Here is a 15750-nt window from a genome sequence, read left to right on the forward strand (position 1 = left end):
ATACCTGAATTAATAGTTACTTCTGCATTAATGAATGAGTTAAGGAATGGACTAATCAGGAACTAATGAAGAGCTAACATTAACTACAACATGACTCGTATGAATTTATGCTTTAATAACAGCCACCTTAATTATATGTTAGTACATGTTTGATAGTTAATGCATTAATTAACATTAGGGAATAAACTAAATCAAACAGCCTTTATAAAAAAGAATGTAAAGTACTTTAACCTTGAATTAAACAATCATATTTAATATTGTCATAATTAAAATATTTTATACTTTTAGCTGTCTGCAGTTTTGCCACAAATGTCATTGAATTATGCAGTATAATTCCGCCATTTTTAAATGGACATAAAAAAATGTAGAAAAACACAAAAATAATAATGATCAACAATAATTTGATCTCAACCCTTTATACTTTATTCCCGTCCCTTTTCTTCGCTCGTCATCCGGACCATAGAAATAGGAAAGGTTGTCTTTATGTTGCTGGATCAATATTAGTTTTTATTATATATATTTCTCAATATTTTTCTTTGTGAGTTTCATTAGTACTCAAAATCAAAATCAAACTTCATCCATTTCAAGTGCAGATAGTTTGCTACATTTCTGTAAAATTATTGGTTGTTTTGATGGACTGAATTAAGGATTGAAATCAGAGATTTTATAATATCAATTTTGACAACGTTATGTGCAGTTTTTGAATTGAACGTATTAAATTCTAACATTAGCATTTTTAGCATTTCCAATTTGACATCAGGAGATATTGGGAGAGACAAAACACACCTCATAAATCATTTAAAAGTGTCTTGTATGTCTTAACAGGTATGTTTAGATTTTCTTTTGAGTCTGTATATGTTTCAAAAGAGATTTCATTAATTTAAAGCATGTTGGTGGAAGATTACACTTGTCTTTCAGTAGTGTGACCATATGTCCTCTTTTTCCCGGACATGTCCTCTTTTTCAGACCTTAAAAAATCGTCCGGCCGGGATTTTTAAATTTGCGAAAATGCCCGGGATTCGGCTTTAGTTGCATTATGATGTGCATAATACTTCATTGTGTGTGTGCGCATATTTGCATTGTTTTAATATTGGTTATTAAAACGCATACCAATTGGTCAATTATAAGAGGCTTGCAGCAACTATTGGCCAGATTCCTGCCTGTCAATCTCTGCGAACGTGCGAAGCACTGTTGTGTTCGGCATCAAACAGATGCTTGACAGTAGCAGCAAATGACAGCTGAGTGGAAACAATGCCCAAACAAAAGTGCAAATTTACAGAAGATTTTCACAAAAAATTCCCATGCTTTTGTCCAGGTCGAGATCCATCGGAAGCAGATTGTAAGACATGTAAAGCTGGCACTTATGTGTCAGTTGCTAATAAAGGTGCAAGTGATTTAGAAGCACACATTAGCTCTGCAAAGCATAAAGGGTCTAGCAAAAGGTGAAAGTTCATCAGGTAAATTAACAGACTACTTTTTACGACCAGGTATAATTGTTATCACATTGCTTCATTTTCCATGGCCATTCAAAATAATAGTTATAGTAAATGAAGGTACACTCATGGCATCAAATATTTTATTTTAGTACATGGACATTCAAAAGAATGTTGGAAATTGTTATTTATTTATATATATTTATGTTATGCTAATAGAGTGTCTATTAAAGTTTGCATTCATAGTAACACTGTTTTGAACCCTATTATCCCACCCCTCTGCAAAAAAAAAAAAAAAAAAAAAAAAAAGGTGTCCTCTTTTTGGAAAACCAGAATATGGTCACCCTACTTTCAGTATTGTTTTTTAATTGGGTTGAGATCAGTTATTATTATTAATAATAATTATTGGTGGCAATCATTAAAGGAAAAGTTCACCCAAAATGTAAAATTCTCTCATCATTTTCTCACCCTTATGCCATTCCAGATGCGTATGACTCTATTTTCATCTGTAGAACACAGATTTTTATAAGAATATCTCAGTTCTGTAGGTCCATAAAATGGTGACCAAAATGTTTAGGCTAATCCATATGACTTCAGTGGTTTAATCAATGTCTTCTAAAGTTGTCCAATCGGTTTTTGGTGAGATCAGACCAAAATATAACTCCTTTTTCACAATAAATTTCCTTGGCTATCATGATTTCAAACTTGATTACACTTCCTTGCACCATCTAGCACTCTGTGCATGCATCAAGCACTATAAAGTGTAATTGAGCTTGAAATCAATATAGTGCCTAGAGACTGCAATGGCAAGATGTACAGTGAAAAATGAGTTAGATTACTTTAATGCTGTTTTGTGTGCTTTTTGGATCTTAAAAATTTGGTTCCCATTCACTTTCATCATGCATTGTATTGTCCTAAAGAGTTGAGATATTCTTCTAAAAATCTTCATTTGTGTTCTGCAGATGAAACAAAGTCATACACATCTGGACTAGCATGAGGGTGAGTAAAAGATGGGAAAACTATTAATTTAATGTGTTCAAAATTTGATATGGATGATCCGTGTAAATTATGCAGAATTATTCTGTGTCATCCAGTGATGTTTGTGGTGAACCTGAAGACAAAAAGTTATAAAAATTGTAATTATGACCATTTTAAATTATGCACATTTAATTCAAGGTTGAAGTACTTCACATTTTTTCTTATGAAGCATGTTTGATTTAGTTTATTTCCTAATGTTAATTAATACATTAACTATCAAACGTACTAATATGTAATAAAGGTGACCATTATTAATGCATGAATTGATATGACTCATGTTGTAGTTAATGTTGGCTCTTCATTAGTTCCTGATTAGTCCATTCCTTAACTCATTATTAATTTATGCCTAAGTAACTATTAATTCAGGTATCAATTCATGATTATTCGTGTACTGTTATTATAAAGTTACCGCTTTTTTGAAGTTCACTTCACTTGTCAAAATTCATTCATTTGGAATACCCTGTAACCTTATCAAACACAGACAACGCTTGAGTCACACTGATTACAGGGTTCAAGTAAGATGACAAAATATACTTGTGTAAATACGTAGCATATAATTGTACTTTAAAATAAATTTACGTGTTGTTATATACTTAAATTAATATATTTCTCCAGACTTGTAATCTGTAAGTTAAATGACTGTTAAATGACTGTAAGTTAAATGACTGTGTAAAAATTAAATATTACACACCTGAAATGAATTTGGCTTTATTAAAATGCCAGCGTCTCAAACCACTTTTGTTTATTTTATTTTAGCATTTATTTTAGCCATTCTATATCAGTACTCTCGTGGTACGCAATGACTGGTGGGTAAATTTCCCTCTCCACTTCCTGTGAAGTGATGTATCGATGTACACTTATTCCCTATGCTGCTGGGAGTGCCCTTCCAACTGAATGTATGCTCCATTCGGATTGGAATCTCACTTAAGATGGCTGAATACCGGGGGCCTGGGTAGCTCAGCAAGTAAAGACACTGACTACCACCCCTGGAGTCACGAGTTCCATGGGCATGCTGAGTGACTCCAGCCAGGTTTCCCTTAGCAACCAAATTGGCCCGGTTGCTAGGCAGGGTAGAGTCACATGGGGTAACCTCCTCGTGGTCACTATAATGTGGTTCTTGCTCTCGGTGGGGCACGTGGTGAGTTGTGCGTGGATGCTGCGGAGAATAGCGTGAAGCCTCCACATGCGCTATGTCTCCGTGGTAATGCGCTCAACAAGCCAGGTGATAAGATGCGTGGATTGACGGTCTCAGACGCAGAGGCAACTGAGATTCGTCCTCTGCCACCCAGATTGAGGTGAGTCTCTATGCCACCATGAGGACTTAGAGCACATTGGGAATTGGGCATTCCAAATTGGGGAGAAAAGGGGAGAAGAAAAAAGAAAGGAAAAAAAGAAAGGTGGCTGAATACCATGGGAAGACATTTTGCAGGACCCTTACGGTCGACTGGAACACACCATATTAGAATCAATTCAACTTCAGTGTGCTTCACACCAGGAGCACTATCTGTATGGTCTGCAGTTTTGCTGCCTATCTAGGGCATTCCAAATCATTCGCCTATTAGGCTACATTTCAGTTAGGATGCTGCCTTCCAAGGCAGCTTCTTGTGTTGTAGGCAGCAAGGCAGCTCACTGTGATTCCATAGAGTGACTGTTAGTCTACATCACTGACGTGCACAGAACGGGGGCAGCAGGGGCGCAAATCTAAAGATGCCATTTTAGTCATCCAGAAAAAGGGGAGACATTTTAATAATTAAAATAGTTGAATAAAACAAAATTAAAATCTCATCATAATCTCACAATAACAGTAATAATGTGTTATTTCTTTGTAAATCGCGAGCATATTAAAGAAAATTAAGCAGAGATGCCTTTAAGAGCACGTGCTACAGCAGATTGGGGGCAGATTCCAATCACAAGTGATCCTCCCTATGCCCTATACTCACTCCGAACTACAGAGCCCTTGAAATGGTACTCTGAAGGAAACATGTCATTACTGTATGAATGTACCCTTTGCTAACAGTCTTGTGGAAGTGCCCTCTGAGAAAAGATTCATTTTCTCACTTTCGTTTTGAATGAGTTTTCGAGTGGCATCCCTTCCCGCAGGAGTGCCCTTCAAGGAAGCAAAAAATTCCGTTTTGAATTTGCCTCAGAACATCGAAGTGCCGTTACCTCAGACGAGTAACAGGTCAGATAAAAAGTCCACTCCACTGTGTTGCAAGTTCATCAAAAGAATAATACTCGATTGCTACCGCATTTCTGACATTGCGTACCTCTAGTGTAGACAGATGTATTAATTATAATAGGAGCGGTTGCGTCGCTTTCAGTGATATAAATTAAATTAGTCTTTTATAGAATATTGACATAAACTGAAGGAGCTGTCAGGTTCAGCCAAAGCCAGTTTGGTTTTGTTGAAACTAATAAGCCATTAGACTAATCACTTTCAGAAAAATACCATTAGGCTACCACAGTACTGCCGTTCCCTACACGCATATTACGCAGTCTGCGTAGGGCACCAACTCCCTAGGGGGCACCATCATACCTTAGGGGGCACCAGAAACTACACCAGCTGCCCTTACTCGCATGTTTATACATTATTCAAGGACCCTGTAGCATTCACGGAACACAGTCGATCACCTCTCGCTCGCACTTTTTCATCGCGCCTTTGCACCATGCACCACGTTACCAGGGTAATGCCATGGTACTGAATGATTGATCATGTTCATATTTTATGATACTGTCATGGTACTCCAAGGCACTTTAAAAAAATACCATGGTTTTACTATGACACATGTCATAAACACGGGGTTATCACAGACCATGTCTGAAAATAAACAAATGAACAAGTGTATTACCATGGTATATATATATATATATATATATACAAGAAAATGTTTAAATACTCCAAAAGCAAAGAAATTAGTTAAGTATTTATAATTACTACTCATTCAAAAAAATACAAATACAAATAAATCAATGCTCTTTTTTGTCCTTCCGCCCATCCCTGCTAAGGTCTGTGCATGTCACTGGTCTACATTATGGTGAAATTTCTGTTTTAAAAATAATAATAATAATGTGAATAACCCTTTATAATTACTGTGGAAGAAAAATAACAAAGAGCTAAATATTTTTTTAACAGTTTATTTTTATTGGTAAGGAATCGCTTAGCAGATATTGGCCAATTACACACAATTGCAAGGTCAGTTAAACCCTCATAATTGGGAAATCTGTCCTTTTCCCATGAGCTGTTTACAAACAACGCGTGACCATATAATGAATAAGTAAATGTTTGTGTTAATGTTAGTGCAGCTAATGGTTGGCTGTGATGTTGGCAGAAACAAGCTGTTTTTGTGCCACTTCAAAAGGGGGAGATAAAAGCCTAGTCATTTCCCTCTCTGGAGTGGAGGGACCACAGGAGGCCAGGCCATGAAACAGCAACCCCCTTTTAAAGTGCACACACATGTGAACACACACACACACATAGTCAAAGTCCAACTTTTGGCACAGTTTTCCATGACCCCAACCATCAAAACAAATAAACACCAAAGGGAGGATGAATAGATGGTGTTACTAAAAAAAATTGTGATTTGAATATGAAAATGGTACTAATGTGAGGTGGAACAGAGAGTGGGATTGTGGGTCAAAGTGCCGGCTGTGTAGAGACTATCTGTGCTGGAGAAAGCGGTGCTGAGGTAAACTAACCACAGTTCTCAAACAGTCACAGCAAAGGGCACTTCACCTCACCTCACTCTGTCTATGTCACTCACCTTGTTCAAAACACTTTTGCATTCTTTTCTTTCCCATCCCTGACTGTGCTTACATTCACAAGAAATTTATCATATTAGAATATGTTCATATTCATATTTTGTTATCATGATGCAAACTCATTAAACTGAGTGCCACAACCAGATTAAGCTAATATTCCAGTTTCTATAAATCTGAATAATATTTAATCATAATTTTGGGTCATGAAAAACCTTTTTCTGAATATCCACTGTAACTGTGGAGCAAGTTTTTTTTTTTTTTTTTTTTTTTTTACATTAAAATAAATTAACATAAAAAACCTAATGGCCATCATTTATAAGAGTAACGTTATAAATGGCAAGAGAGAGTATTGCCACTTTTTCCAGAACAGAATGGCAGGGAAGAGTCATTTCGGTGCCCATATTAACCGTATTAAGGGTTACAGCAGTCGCATTCACATTTTTTGGCCGAAATGATAACATCCCATATGATGCTGTCAGTGTGACAGGAAGTCCGCGTTGTAGCTGTGCTGCTACTTCACTTACTACATTACCTTGTGCGAAGCCGTGTCCACATGCGTGGGCATTGTATTTTGGCTTCGCTATGCGCAACGCGTAATTTAAATTAATTTAAACCGACTGATTAAGTCATTAATCATTCACTAAATAGGGAGAAAGGTAGCAAGGGAGCAAGGGGACATCCTATATAGCTTTCTATACAGCTACTGTAAGTGCATTCACTCCTAAAATCTGACCAAAAGTTCAGTTTCAGGATGCAAATAATGTTTTGACCACTAAACATGTTTGGCAGACATGGTACAATGGTAATCAGTGCATAGATTCAGAATTTAAAATGCTAAATTTCATTTAACATGGTTGGCAGTGATTGGATGATGCTGGCCATTATTCTGAATAAGAATGATTTATTCAGCTTTACAGAAAATCATCTGTAATGTCTGTAACGTCTCAAAAACATGAATAACCAACACTCCTGGAAACATAAACAATTTGATTAAAAATATGACTTCTATAGCTTGGTATTATTTAAAATGTCACAGTTTATTGTAGTCTCACTGACCACATATGTGACATCAATTTTTATGAAAACTATTTTCTCTACAATTTGTTTCATTTGTTTCATTTTTTTTTTTTTTTTTTTTTTCATGTTTATTAAGTGCTACTGGTTACAAATCAAAAGGGAACTGGAAAATGCACACAACAGTCACGTTTAAGTCTCAGAAGGTAAGTGAGGTGTGAAACATAGAGAGTCAAAAAGAGCAGTGTTTCCCAAAATTTTTTGCTGCAATTACCCCCACAGCACCATCAGTAAGGCTCGAGTACCCCTTCATCGACACGAAACCAAAGATGTGTACCAAACACTAAATATAATTTAACATCAACATTAATATTGAATATTACTGATCAGTCAATACTGGTTTGATCTATTGACATCCCTATTAGGACTGGGTATTAATACTGATTTTTTTCAGATTCAATACGGATTCACAGATTATTTATTCTACTGTACTGTCATTATATTTTATTTATTTTGCTTAATTTACAAATTCGATGTATTTCATCACATAAATATTATATCTTCAACAACTGACATATCAAACACTGACTGTAAAGGGCGGAAAAGCTATCAAAAGACATAATTTAATAACAAATGGATTACATGGATCTCATCTTTGGACACACATTAAACAAAATGGATCAAACTAACTACTTTTACTCTCAAAACGTAGTGAAAGGAGCTCAGTGCTGAATAGTCTAAAAGATCGATCTTTGGATTTTGAGAATCAATACTGGGATTGTTCAAATGGAGATCATGATTAATCAGAAAATCAGTATTTGTATTCAATCCCTAATCCCTATTATTTTTATTTTAAGACATTTTGATTTATAAATTAAGCATAGCAAAATCCAATTATTTTTCGTGTACCCCTTGGCACCTGCTTACCCCTGGGGTACATGTATTCCCCAGATGGGAATGACTGAAATAGAAAGAGTACATTTCCTGTGCTACTTTATAATTGTTTATAATCATAGAACATAATAATTTACAGAAATGTAAGCATAAGCGTTGTGCTAGCGGGAGACTCATAGCTGTACATCGTCATGCCATTATCTATCTCCTAGCCAATCGTACTTCAAACATTGCTTTAAAATCCCACTTTCAATCTACCTCTTTGCTGTTTCAGTGTGCCAACACTGCAATTCATTCAACAGCTCACTATGTCCAACATCGTCAGCTTCGCTCCCTGCTATTAATAACGAAAACGAGCTCTGCACATGGTTTTAGGCCTTGTCCACACTAATACATTTTTGTTTGAAAACGCATCTTTTTCACTCCGTTTTGGCCTTCCTCCATCCAGATCTCAGACACTTAGGAGGTCTCCCTCAGTCAAAGCCACCACATCTACTGCAACCGAATGCACGGCCTGGTGCTGGAAGGTGTGCGCTCCTCACCAATTCCGTCAAAATCACAGCCTCAAGGCAGCAGCTGGTCCCCATCAGAAATACGCTAAGTTCTCAATCACCTTCTCTTGGGGGAAACAATAATCAAATGCATTTAGAGTATGGTTTATGAGGTTTTAGGTTTTCTGCTTCCAATGTTGTCTATTCATCATAACCCTCATCTGCAATAGGAAATGTTCATAGTTCATAGTTCATGGTAGGCGGTCATGCATTTCGCAGCGTGACAGCCACGCCATGCGGGTAACTGAGTTTAAGGTTCCCAATGTTTATTCGTTCAAGATCTATCATTTATGCATGTCATCATGCATAAGTACTAGCAGACGGGGTCTTATTACTCATTTAAGTTAAGATGTTGCCTTGTTTTGTTAAATGTTTCTTACTTCATATGTCTACTTCCACGTTCTCCAAATTAGGAAGCGCCAGCTGTTGTTGCGTGCGTCTGGCACATAGCGGTAGGCTCCGCTCATTACAATTTCGAATTGCAAATCAGCACATTTCATTAACAGCGCAATGTATTTTGCTGCCTATATGATCAAGTCAAACCAGGGGTCAATTCATATAACACAGTTGTGTTTTATGCTTTATTACTCATGCTGGCCTCATTACAGTGCAGAGATTTGTATTATACAGACCTCCATAAACCATTTATTCTTTTATTAGCGATATGACCATGTTTCAGTTAGTGATGGGAAAGTGAAGCTTAATGAATCAACGAGACTTTCAATACAAATAAATTTTAAATGGGTTCATTACAGTTTTGAAGCAATAACATTCATAATCAACGCTATATGATCCAGTTTTCGTGTTTGTTCACCAGAGTGTTTATTAGTAAATATATAAATAATTATGAATGTTAGATTGGAATATAAATATGCTTGTGGGCTGAACAGTAACATTTTATTAACAGGGGAGTAAAATTTGCTCATGTGACCATTGAGTTCAAACTCGTACTGGGATTTGCAGTCACGTGGTTTTCACCCGAATTAAGCTTTGGACATCGTGGATCACAAGTTTTTTCCCAAAACGAATCAAGCTCCGATACGGTGTTTCAATGTGAAATGTGTCATGTTTTTTCGACAAGCTTCAAAGCTTCCATTTCAAACATCACATCACTAGTTTCAATCAATGGGGACTTTCTAAGCATTGGGGCTTTATCACAATGTTCCAAATTTCAAAGCTCATTACGTAGTTTAACTACGTTTTCCTAACTACATAAAAACTTTATTTCAAGAATCAATGCATTTCGGTCTTTGCTCCATTCAATTTTAATTTGCTCGTGGTTGGGGATGTTACGTTTAGTATCAGGTAAGTAAGGTTTTGTTTATTCATTGGATAAAATCTGTGCCGGATTAGCTTTTTTCACAGTATTAGAAATTTCACAGCTCATTATTTCAATTCTGCTAGTTTATTTTCTGTATCTGCTGGTAAAACATAAGCTCCTTATTATGCTCTATACATTAGTTTAAAAACAACTGTACGTTAATCTAAACACATTACATTTTTATTTTAAGGTACAATTGCATTTTCCCTCTGCTCTGTTCACTGTAAATACACTCATGGTCAGGGCAGCTACATTTAGCTCCAGGTAAGTAAGGATTTGTCTGATTTTTGATAAAACCTGTGCCGGATTAGCACTTCTTGCGAAGCAGATACCGAATATTTAGTCAACTGAAGCTTTACATGTCATGGACCATGCTTCGTGCTGCTGGTTGACAGGCTTTATCAGAATCTTCAGCTTCAAGCATCACATCGTTCATATCTGCCTACTTCAACCCCATCCAAGGCTGGGCACGGCACCCTCCTCGCCAAAGCAGACATCAGACGCTTCCAAAAGTCATGTCCATTCACCCCACTGACTGGCTCAATTCGGCATCACGTGGCAGTCAAAATATTACTTTGTGTCCGGCTCACAATTGGGAAGTAGTCCACACATTTAATTCTCTGTTGGAAGGCTTAAGCTGGATCTTTCCAAATATTTTAACCTCCCGTTCAGACGCACCCCCTTTATGATTTTCTGTTCTTCTTTTCTCCTGCCACTCACAGCAAAAGTTGTTTTTCACGAGCTGGGCATTCCCTCTCCAGTGAAAAACCATGAGCCCCTCTATGTTTCTTGAATTTTCTGGCATCACTTTTGATTCCTCCAACATGCAAGCTTCCCTGCTTCTCTATAAACTAGACAGATCATTTAGTTCACACGTCCTTCCTTCCACCAGTTTCCGTCTCCATATGCAATCTCCTGCTTGTGCATTTTCCTCAAGGTGCTCCTTCATCCCCCACCTCCCCATGCTAGCCATTCCGTGGAAAACCTCTCCGACAAGGTATCAGTTGACAACGGGTGCTCCAGCCCTCAAATCACGCACACTCCCCTCTCCATCAGCTGTAAGTTTCATGCCTATCTGGTGGTGGCCTGGGGCCATTCACTGCTTCATCCACACATATTATATCATACAAATATCAAATTCAAGCATTTCTATTCTCCTGCAAGGATATAGTATAATCATATCTGCCCTACTCACCAGGGCTTCCACAATCCCAAGCATGGTTTTCTTTCACATTGTTACTGCACCAGCCTAGCTCACCCTAATCGAAGGGCTCATGCATAAACGTTGTTCATCTTTCAACAAAAGGTATTGCACAACAACGCCACCCTTGTCATGGGGCTTTATGCTACAATGTTCATCTTTTGGATATTCCACAAACAACATCCGCCCTCGTCGTGCCATCAGCCATTGCTTTAAAAGCCCACTTTTAATCTACCTCTTTGCAGTTTCAGTGTGCCAACACGGCATCCTCCTCCCCACCGTCACCAGATGAGTCCCGTCCTGCATGGGGTAGGCTCCTCGCCCCCTGCCTCCTATGTCCGGCAGGATCTGATGGTTCGAGTGGCAATCTCATCAGACCGCCAGACGGGGCTTGTGCCAAAAGAGACATTACAATTCTGTGTTCACTATCATTTCATCAAATAAATGTCATTTCAAATGTACTTAAGTCTGTGAGTCTTACTGATATAACTAAACTGTTACAATTGACATGCTTTTGTTCTCCATGATACTTTAATTGATCAATTTACTCTATCTTTCTATCTCTACCTATCGCTCTCTTAAAATTCCTGGCCCAGCCTTAAACCCATTTGGAATTACCCTCATGGAGCCACAACCAATTTTTTTCACAGATTACACCCACACTTCCTCATGCCAGGATCAAACAGCAGACCCACAGATGAGAGAAAAAGAGGCAAGAAGAAGGCTGAGCACAAGGATGTGGGAGAAAATATCAAATTATTTCCTTTTTGTCACCATCAAAGACTCATTTGCAAGCCAATAGAGAGCAGTGTTGTCAGGCAGGATGTGAGGTAAAGGTTATGGGTGGGTGGCTTTGGTCTGAAGGGAGTAGTGGTTTTGGATGAATGGTGAGGTGAGTATGAAGGAGTCTAAAGGTCAGGTGAAGGGCACTCTGGTTTGAAAGTGCATATTTTTGGCAGGTGGGCTGTGTCTGGTGTTCCAAGTTGAGAAAACAATGAGGAAACATTGAGAGGCCAGTGGCACAGTGAGATGGAAACAGACCCTGCCTAGTAGACAAATGTAATATATGAATATATACACAGACACACCCTGTGCGATCATAACTTCATTATTCTCACAGACATATTCCTGAGGTGAAGGCCCAGAGAACCATGGTCAAAAGGCAATAGTAACTTTTAAAGGCCAATGAATGAAGTAAATGAAGGTGTGTATGTTAGAGAGATTGAATTTTGCTTCATTCAAAGTGGTGGCACTTTACATTTACATTTACGTTTAGTAAAGTGTGTACCTTTGCGTATGTGTGTGTTTGTGTGGCTAACTACTGAATAATCCACTCCAGACAGAAAACAGGTCCAGAAACCAGACCCAGTCTACAGGGGTTTAAGTGGTTGAACCACCTCACCAAGACCGGGAAATCTGGTCTGTGTCAGTGGATGTGGTAAAAACTGGATTTTTCCCTTTAACAGTCCACTGTTAAAAGAAACTGATTTACCACATAGGAATAACCAATAGTCATTACTAATTGTGACCCTGTTTATATGCATTTAAGAAAACAGTTTATTCCAGGGGTTTTGCAGAAATCTGCATTCTTAAAAATAATGTAAACATGAACACTGTTTTTCTAACACCGATTAAGGGATTAAGAGAAAGCAGTTTAACACAATGCAGCTTATGTGGCCATGCAAACACATAAGCGCCATTCTTATAGGCTTTTGAAGAGAGCGTGAGAGACCAGATAACTATATATATATATATATATATATATATATATATATATATATATATATATATATATATATATATCACTGGATTTAGTGTTACATATATTGAATTTAATTAAATATTAAAATTGGGAGGGGACTGGGCCCCCTTGAGATTTTTGCCGCTTAAATATGAGACAATAGGCATCTTATGTGCCGTCCTGGCTAATATGGGACAGTTGGCAACACTAGATGCCTTGTTTATTTATTTACACCAGCATCGCAGAGAGATGACGTTGTGTTCTGTTTGCAGTGGTGAAAAGTTTTTTGTAATGATACCAGTTTGTGAATTAAATCCACAAATTACTCTATCTTAACCTGTCTCTCGGATGTGCCTGACACTCCGACTCGAAATGAGCCAATAACCGGGTGTAATATGATCCTAGAACAGGTGATATCTGCTTTCCTAACTCTTCTTTTCAATGAACTACTCCAACTAATTCACAAATCGGACTGAACGCTCCAGTCGCAACAGTTCTCGAGTCAACAGTACAATGAGTCGCTCGTAACTGTTCTCGAGTCAGCAGTACACTGAACTGAACTTTGGCATACTGAGAACAGATGAGCTGCTGCTGACATTGAGCATGCGTGTGATTAAAGGGCGAAATGTAAATTTCTGGTGTATTTTGCAGAACAGCAGAAAGTATAACTAATTAAAAAAAATACTAATATGAGTGCTTATTAGAAATAATATGTTTATGACTTGATTGAATTACCGTTTTATCAGCGTATGAAGATGATCCGGTCAACAGTTCTCTAGTCAACAGTACACTGATTCCGGGACAGCAACTCTTGATTCAACATACATTGAGTTGCTCGCTGCAGTTCTCGAGTCAACAGTACACTGATTCAGAGGCAACAGCTCTCGAGTCAACAGTACATTGAGTCGATCACAGCAGTTCATGAGTCAACAGAACACTGAACTGAGAATCACCTCTTTCGGACATAATACTGAGAACTGCTGATCAGTGAGCTGCTGATGAGCATGAGAGATGTAAATTAATTTTACTATTGAGTATTATGCATGCAGATTATATTTGAAGTTGTTATGAGCTTGATCATGGTTTCTGTAAAAAAGGGTGAGTTGATTAAGACTTGTTTAATAACATTATATGCTTTAGACACGTAGAACAGCCGTGTCTGTATATCAGTGTCAGAATTGGGTGCTTTAGCTACAAAATTTTAATGTAGGATATATTGTAAGATCACTGTTCGGGTTCTGGCTACTGTCAACCCCGCTCTCCTATGGACTAAACAAACCCAGCTCTCTGTTCCTGCCTCTGTCTGTCAGTGATCACCAGCTTTCTGACAGACAGGCAGCAGCTAGTGAGACAGGGGAAATTCACATCCAGTACATGTTCGATCAGCATTGGTGCCCCCCAGGGATGTGTGCTCTCCCCACTACTCTTCTCCCTGTACACAAATGACTGCACTGCCAAGGACCCCTCTGTTAAGCTGCTTAAGTTTGCAGATGACACTACTGTCATCGGCCTCATCCAGGATGACGATGAGTCTACATACAGAAGGGAGTTGAACAGCTGGCCGTCTGGTTCAAGTCAAAACAACCTCGAGCTGAACACGCTCAAAACAGTGGAGATGACAGAGGACACCCCAACATTGACCCCGCTCACCATTCTCAACAGCACTGTGGCAGCAGTGGAGTCATTCAGGTTCCTGGGCATTACCATCTCATAGGACCTGAAGTGGGAGACCATGGTGTCCATGTAAAGAAGCTCATTGATACACAATTTTAAAGTCTATTTACTTTAAAAGTCTATTTAATGTATATACATACAGTGTGTGTGTGTGTGTGTGTATATATATATATATATATATATATATATATATATATATATATATATATATATATATATATATGTATGTATACATACTGTATCTTTGTTAAATCTTTGTTATTTATCATCTCAGATTAGGTTAAATTATATTTAAAAACTGCACCTAAAGAAATTGATTAATCATGCAAATAGGGATGTGCCCGAAGCTGAATCCCTTTTTTGTAAAGGCCATATAATGACTTCAAAACCAATAATGCATTCTACCTAATAATTACATTAAAAAAAATAAAATAAAAAAAAAATAAAAAAAAAAACACAAGGATAATGTGATGTTTTAAATTAAAAAAAATATATATATAAAATTACAACATGTTAAGTCTGTGAAGCCAATATTACTTAAGTATAAACTTTAAGAATGTTCAAATTCGATGCCCGCGGTGCAGTCTTATTGTCCGAATCTCAGCAATCAATTAACTTTTTAAGAGTAACATTAAGATACTATATTGTTTCTAATGTTTCACAGATCACACATTTAAGAATTTCCAACCTGAACGCTGATGATTTTAGAACGAAGCCTGTCTGTCTGTCACAGAACTTTGACCACATTTAATCACCAATAATTACACACTGATTAAAATAATTATCTGGGTAAGCCTTTATTTCAGTGAAAAAGGCTCCATGGAGGTTTAAATGTTCCACAGAGTGGTCATCTATTCCAAATATTAATTTGAGACTGGATTGATCTGTGGTGGATCTAGAGCTTATCAGTAGGCACTTCACAGGTCATCAAGCAATTTCCTGCTCTGTCTGTGGTTCTTTTGCTTACTCTGCAAAACTGTGCCCCAGAATTACATTTCAATCAGGAAGACTTGCAGACTTGAGTGAAATTCAAGATGACATTTATTTGATGAATATAAAACAGAAAATGTAATGTCTATCTTTGGCATAAGCCCCGTCTGGCAGTCCGAAGAAGTTGTACTCTG

Source organism: Myxocyprinus asiaticus, chromosome 25 (assembly GCF_019703515.2).
Source record: "Myxocyprinus asiaticus isolate MX2 ecotype Aquarium Trade chromosome 25, UBuf_Myxa_2, whole genome shotgun sequence".
Lineage (NCBI taxonomy): Eukaryota > Metazoa > Chordata > Actinopteri > Cypriniformes > Catostomidae > Myxocyprinus > Myxocyprinus asiaticus.